The following is a 7268-nucleotide window of genomic DNA, read 5'->3' as shown; positions in this document are numbered from 1 at the left end:
CTATTAATACAAGTCAATCAAATAAAAGTTTTTTTTTTCCTTTAACCAAACATATCTCGAAAAAAGAAAAAAACTTTACAAGAAATTTCTTCAATGTCTTAATAAGGCAAAACAAGTTGCATTTCATATAATATCTTGTAGCGATTATAAGTAATCAAGAAAATATATTTAAATACTTTATGTCTTCATAGATTAAAAAAAAAAAAGTTGAATTCGGAATTCTTTTTTTGATTGTAGCGATTATAAGTAATCAAGAAAATATATTTAAATACTTTATGTCTTCATAGATTAAAAAAAAAAAAAGTTGAATTCGGAATTCTTGATTGTCATTTATTTTCATGCAAGCACTATGCTTACGAGTTACGGGAGCCCAAGGACGCAAGCCAGCAACCTTTGTCCTTTGGAATGAAAATTATTTTATATATAGCATGTAAATGTATGTTTTATTTTTGGTTGAAATACTTGTTTGAATAAGAAAAAACAATTCTTAAATGATTTTATGCAAATTACATAAATATTATTAATATCGTATCAGTAGTATCGTTTCAAAGCACATCATTATATATCTAAAATGCAACAAAATAATAATAAATAAATAAATAAAAACCAAAATAAGTCAAAACAAATGATCTTAGCAAATTTTGTATGATTACTATAAAACAGAGATATTAATTTAAAAGTAAAAACAATATAATAATTTATATATATTACAATAATACAATTATATATATATATATATATATATATATATATATATATATATATATATATATATATATATATATTGATTCAAGTTTAATTGCAGTTTATTGTGAATGTGTGTATTTTTTGTCCTTTTATTTATTTAATAAAATTAAAAGGGTTGCTTTCTTTTTTTGTTTATGTCCATCAATTGTGAAACAATTTGATTCTTTTGGGGAGGAGGAACAAGACTTTTGTTGACTAACAAACAAAGTTATTATACTGTTAAAGTGTTAATTAATTAATATCCCCAACACCTTCACATGTATGTTTTCTTCAAAAATATATGTTGACGTGAGAGTTATTCTCGTAAATATAAATAATGAATATTAATCCAAATAACAAAGTTGTATACAATTTAATTGATCAGCTTCTCTAACTTTATAACGAAATTTGGTTATTATATCTAGAGTAAATTTCACTAATGGTCCCTATGGTTTGGGGTAATTTGCACATTTGGTCCCTAACTTATTTTTTTAACTCAGAAAGTCCTCACTGTTTGTTTTTGTTACGCCATTGGTCCCTACTGTTTGTTTTTGTTATGCGCTTGATCCCTATCTTACCTAAAAATATTATTATTTAAATAGAGAAAAATAATGGGGTATGTAAGGTAAGGCGAGGGGATGAAGTTGGTGTTGTGTTTATTTAAATAAATTAAAAATCAAGGGAAAAATAGATTTTTTAGGTAAAAAAGAGACCAAACGCGTAACAAAAACAAATATTAGGGACCTTCCGAGTTAAAAAAGTAAGTTAGGGACCAAACGTGCAAATTATCCTAAACTATAGGGACCATTCGTGTAATTTACTCTTATATCTATTTTTAAATAAAAAAAAAGTTAGGTCTGTTTATAACTTTATATAAAAGGAAGCAGCTCAATGGAAATACGACATATATTATATGTGGGGTAATATACCTTCTTTTTTCTTTTTTTCCCTCCGATGTTTTTTGTCTGCTTATCCTTTCTTCCCAACTGCCTTTAATATCTTCAAGATACTCAAATATATATTACTGTTTAGTACAAAATAAATAAAAGCTACTATACTTTTAACAATTTTTCTGGTTTAATCATTATACTTCACATATTTTATTTAGATGTTATATTTCTACAATAAGATTGCTTCTTATATTATATTAATATAGTAATTTAATCGTCTATGAATATATACGTCATACTAAACTTGACAACGAATATATTCCCACCGCATTGCTCGAATGCAAAACATAGTTACTATTAAAAACCAAATACACTCATGCCATCTAATCTTTTATTTATATTTTATATTTTGGCCTATCGTTTTAAATTTTATAACGAAGTTGGCATAACTTTTTTCTTTTTATTATTGTTTTGGTTACCTCACTTTTTAATTAAAAAAAAATTAGCTTATTTTTTTAATTTTTATTATGAATTTGATCTCTCGGTTTTCCTTTATGGTCCCTTGCTTTTCTTTTTTATAGTTTTGGCCCAATTTTTAGTCTTTAACGAGATTTGGTTCATTCTTTTACAACTTTCTTTTTATATATTTTAAAAACTTAGTTTTTCCAAGTTTTTACATTTTTTTATAATTTTTTTAAACTTTGTTTATATGTTTATCATTTTTATTTTAAATTAGTTGTCTTTTTTTATTACAAATTATACATGTAAACCAATCTTTTAACAAAGTTGATGTTGACAAAGCTTTCAACTCCCAAAATTGGAATTGACGGGTTCAATGATGAAACATAATGTATTTTGAAAGTAAAATGAGATATTGAATTATCTGGTGCCTTAAATCGGCCGGATCATCATTGCTAGTAAATAGATCACCCACATCAGAGTTCGAAATTCAAAGAGGGTTAAGATAAGGGGACCCCCTTTCCCCTTTCTCTTCATTCTCGCCATGGAAGGCTTGCTCATAACCATTCAAGAATCCCTTCATTCTCATGTGTCTTCCGGAATCAAACTTCCTAGAAACAGTCCATCCATCTCTCATTTGTAATAAGCCAACAGTGTAATGTTTATTGGAGAGCGGTCACTTATCAACACCCTAAGACGTTTTTATCTGACATCTAGAATTTGAGAGTGAATTACATGGAAAACAAGGTATATAGTCTTGAAGTAAAAAAATGAAGAAATTTTTAATGGTGAATGTGAAGCGGCTACATTACCATTCACATATTTAAGGCTTTTAGCGGGGGCAAACATGAATTTAACCAAATATTGGAAGTTGGTGATTGAAAAGTCTCCAACAAGCTCAATAAATGGAAGAAAAGAAATTTGTCATTTAGTGGTAAGATCACACTACTTAATTTCGTTGTAAGTAGTCTACCTCTTTATTATTTTTCGTTATATAAAGTGCCAATATCGGTCATTTACTCTCTCGAGAAAATTAGAAGGCGATTTTTATGGTCCATAAATGTCAAAAAGAGAAATATATGTTGAGTCTAATCGAATAAAGTATTAGCTCCTAAAAAACAAGGAGGTCTTGGTGTCATAAGCTTGTGTATCATGAATCTATCACTTTTCGCAAGTGGTGATGACATTTAAAGACAGAACGTAATGCTTTATGGTGTAGTGTAGTGTGTACAATTCACAAAATGGACGGATACAATTGTTATAAATTGACAAGTTTAAATTATACATGAACATGGAAAGATATACCAAAAGTTGAAGATGATTTTAAAGTTTTCAATTTTCATTTGTCAACATTGTTTATTAGGAAAATCGAAATTGGTAATTCATGTTATTTATGGTATGATGCTTGGGCAGATAATAAACCTCTAAAAGCTTTGTTTAGGGGTCTATTTGCTCTTGAAGGGGCTAAATTGTGTTTTATTTGTGACAGAAATGAAGAAGGTTACAACACGTAATGCCCACCATCAAACTCAACACCGAGAACGTTATATGGGAAGGGAATGGAGGTGAATCTGATGTCTATCTGTCAAATCTTTGTGTGGTTTATCATTAGAATGCTACTTAAATTCCGAAGCAATAATGTTTTTTGTAAAGATAAATGTTTTTTTTTTGGCAATGTTGCAAAACATAATACCAACAAGCGATAATCCTATAGCAAGAGGAGTACCATCCATCTAATCGGTTTGTAGTTTCTATCAAGGTGGAATTGATTCAATTTTTGCATGTATTTTTGGAATGCGCATTTGCAAAGAAGATATGAAATTTAATTCAAAACTTGTGTTGGCTATCTATCTCAGGTATTAGCAACATAAGTTCCATCTTTTCGGTTTTCAATGGTATCCACAATTAGATACACAATAAAATACGATACAAATATTTCACTCAATATCGATGGCGACTCTGTGGAACATATTATGAGCACGTAACAAGGCAATCTTCAATAAGGTGAAATCAAGTCTCAAAAAGGTTTTGGCACAAACATTAGCAATGATCTTCCTATGGGTTAAATTTAGAGCAAAATTCTACTCCATTTGTTGGAATGATTGGTATGTATTGCCTTTTGGCATCATGTAAGTTTATTTTCTTATATTGCCTTTGTACTCCTTTGCATTTGGCTGGTTTCTAATTAGTCGTAGTTTATAATATATCGACTTTTTATCTTTCAAAAAAAAAAATAATAAAAAAATACCAATTTGGTCATACCCTTGTGACAGTCTTCCATGACAAATGTCGCTCATGTTTTAACATTATTATTTCTCTTAAACCATATACATTTTAAACTTTAAATTTAATTATTATCTTTTTGGATTTGGATTGTACTAATAATCAACAAAGCCGTCAACATTTACCAAAAAAAATTATGTGGCTCAACTTTCCTATTAGCTGTAATTACGTTGTCATTTTCTTAAATATTAAATACTTAAATTATATCTCGAAAATACTTTATACAAAATTACAAACATTGTATAGAAAAGGACCAAAATTTTGGTGGAAAGAATGATTGTGACAACAAGGGGGATTTGTCATATCACTAAAGTTTATCTTTTCCAAAACCATTCTTGTTCCATTTCAACTTTTACCCCACAAATGAATGACAAAAAATGATCTTTTAAATATTTTGTGGGGGGCAAAAAAGAAGCTAGTGGCCAAACATTCATGTTACAATTACATGACCCACAAGTCATGGGGGGCACTAATCCCATGTCAACCCTTGCGTTAAATCATGAATTCCTTCCATCATATGAACCTCACTCTCCCCTTTTCATGGATCCCACTTCATAATTTCACACTCACTCAAATCCATTTAAAAAAACCCATTAAAAAACAAAGAATAAAATCTTTAAATGTATTTGATCTAGTAGTGGGTAACGCCTAAAATCCGGTTTTATATTATTCTTATACCTATACATGTTAAAGATTTTTTTAAATTCATATCGGTTGGATAAAAAAACTTAAAGCTTGTTTGGAACATGTGAACGAAAACAATGAAACTTACCAAAAATCATGTGTAAATCAATAAGAGTATTTAAAAGGTCTGAACCATTACATAACCCATCATATTCAACAATGAAAAAGGACACAATATTAAACAAAATGATAAAAGTAATGAGTACATGTTGCCATCTTTACTAAAGTTAATCATGAAAAGGAAATAAGAATCATTCACAAAATCTTCACTCCACTAAAGAAACAAGAACGGAAAATTGAATAAACAACTTCATAAAAAAAAGTATTGGCTCTTGAAATGTCAACTATGAGTATTATTTGCATTTCTAAAGGGTAAACTAACGTTAACAGACGAATTAACCATATGGGTATTGGTACCTGAAGATATTTGACCTTTATGATGATCTCTCTTTGACCAAAGCCAAATCTTGGAAACTGAAAAGCTCTCACCTTTGCTTCTATTGCTGATTTTCTTTCCATCATTACCCCCATCAATCGAGCTATTTTCTTTATCTTTATTACCAAAACTGCCCCTTCTACTACTACTACCTCTATTGGGAACAAACGCCACTCTTAAATCTGAGTTTCCCACCACATACTCATAAGATCCCATCGAGTAACATCTTCTTGCATCAAAATTGCTATTACTTGTCTCCCCAACTTCCTTTTCATCTCTTTTTCCAACATTTGTGGCTCTAAACTTTCCAAGTCTAACCGGATACACCCTCTTTTCGTTACCGATACTACCCTCGGATTGCTTGAAATGACCAAAATGCCCTTGGTCGTCATCTTCTTCCCTTGAATCATTAAACTCAAAGACAGGATTTTCAACGGAAAAACCAGGAGTGAAAAGGGTTCCTCTGCATAAAGGACAAGTTGAATTTGAAAGCAACCAAGTGTCTATACATTGCATATGGAAAGCATGGCTGCATAAAGGTAACAATCTTAAATTGTCCTGTTGTGTAAATTCACAAAGGCAAACAGCACAATCGAAAGGCTCTTTTAACCCCATTAATTCTTTGTAAGAAAACACTGGGAGCGCATCAATGAAAGCTTGATCTAACCCAGAATCATGTAGATTGAAAAGCTGTTGTAATTGTCTCTCATACGCATCACCATCACCATCATCATCGACACCACTTTCTTGAAATCTTGAAGATTGAAAATGGGAATTTGAAGATCTTTTCCTCTTTATCAAATACCTCACCAGTAAATGGAGTAAACCACATATAAAGAACATAACCGCTATCACAATTATAATGTTTCTAGCAAATAACAGGGTTGAGTTAGTTTTGGAATCCGTATGAGAAGGGGGATTAGCAAGAGGGGTAGGAGGAGGAGGAAAAGATGCAAGAAGGCGCATTTTAGCAGATATGAAAACCTACAAGAAGCATCAAGTTTTCTGTATGTTTTCAAAATGCGCGAACTGTGAAGAACACGCAAGAAAGGTTTTTTATTTGATTATTTTAATCTTTAATCTAAACCCAGTTCGTGAATTCAATAAACAACCGATATAAACATCTACTAGTTGAAATTACAACAAACCCACTTGATACAAACTAAGAAATGCTACAAGAATCAGATCTTGATTCAAAAAAAATCAAGAAAAAAGAAAAAGAAATAGGGTTTGGAGAGTTCAAGATTTTAGGTTACCCAGCTCAGAATGTCAAATAAACATTAGTCTTTTAGCACAAACCTGTGCTGATTCGAAGGCGAAAAATACTTCTTTGACACTTTCTTGATGAATGGAATCTGTTGATATATAGTGGTAAGCGGTAAGTGAATCAAAGAAATCCTCGGAGGGTAAAATTACAGAGAGATGTAGTCGTGTGTGTCGAGGGAGCCTTAAAAGAGTAGTAACGAAGGCATGGGCAGTTTTGTCATTTCCTCAAAATGATTACAAATGTTTTAGTGCACTGTGTTCAACTATTCACAGATCACACACCAGAGTCCAGAAGGGCTTCTCTTGATTGCACATGGCCCAAGAAGGGATTTTGTGGGCAATAATGGTGCAAGTCAAATAGCAAAACTTTTTTTAATTTTTGTTTGAACCACCCATTCTTTCTTAATAACCATAAATAGTATTTAAAATTTTAAAGTATGTAGTTTAAGGGAAAAAAAAGTAGTGGTATTTTAAGGCTATTGAAAATAAAGGTTCATATAAATTATAGATATTGATATATGTTA

General features: G+C 30.5%; 1 pseudogene; it reads right to left on the bottom strand.

Annotated features, from left to right (window-relative positions):
- Positions 1-5166: 5166 nt before the first annotated feature.
- On the bottom strand, positions 5167-6932 carry LOC145101011 (RING-H2 finger protein ATL46 pseudogene; annotated as a pseudogene).
- Between the last annotated feature and the right edge of the window lie 336 nt (positions 6933-7268).

Source organism: Lactuca serriola, chromosome 4, assembly GCF_051521515.1.
Source record: "Lactuca serriola cultivar US96UC23 chromosome 4, Lser_US96UC23_V15, whole genome shotgun sequence".
NCBI classification, from domain to species: domain Eukaryota; kingdom Viridiplantae; phylum Streptophyta; class Magnoliopsida; order Asterales; family Asteraceae; genus Lactuca; species Lactuca serriola.
This window is presented reverse-complemented; position numbering and strand designations above follow the sequence as displayed.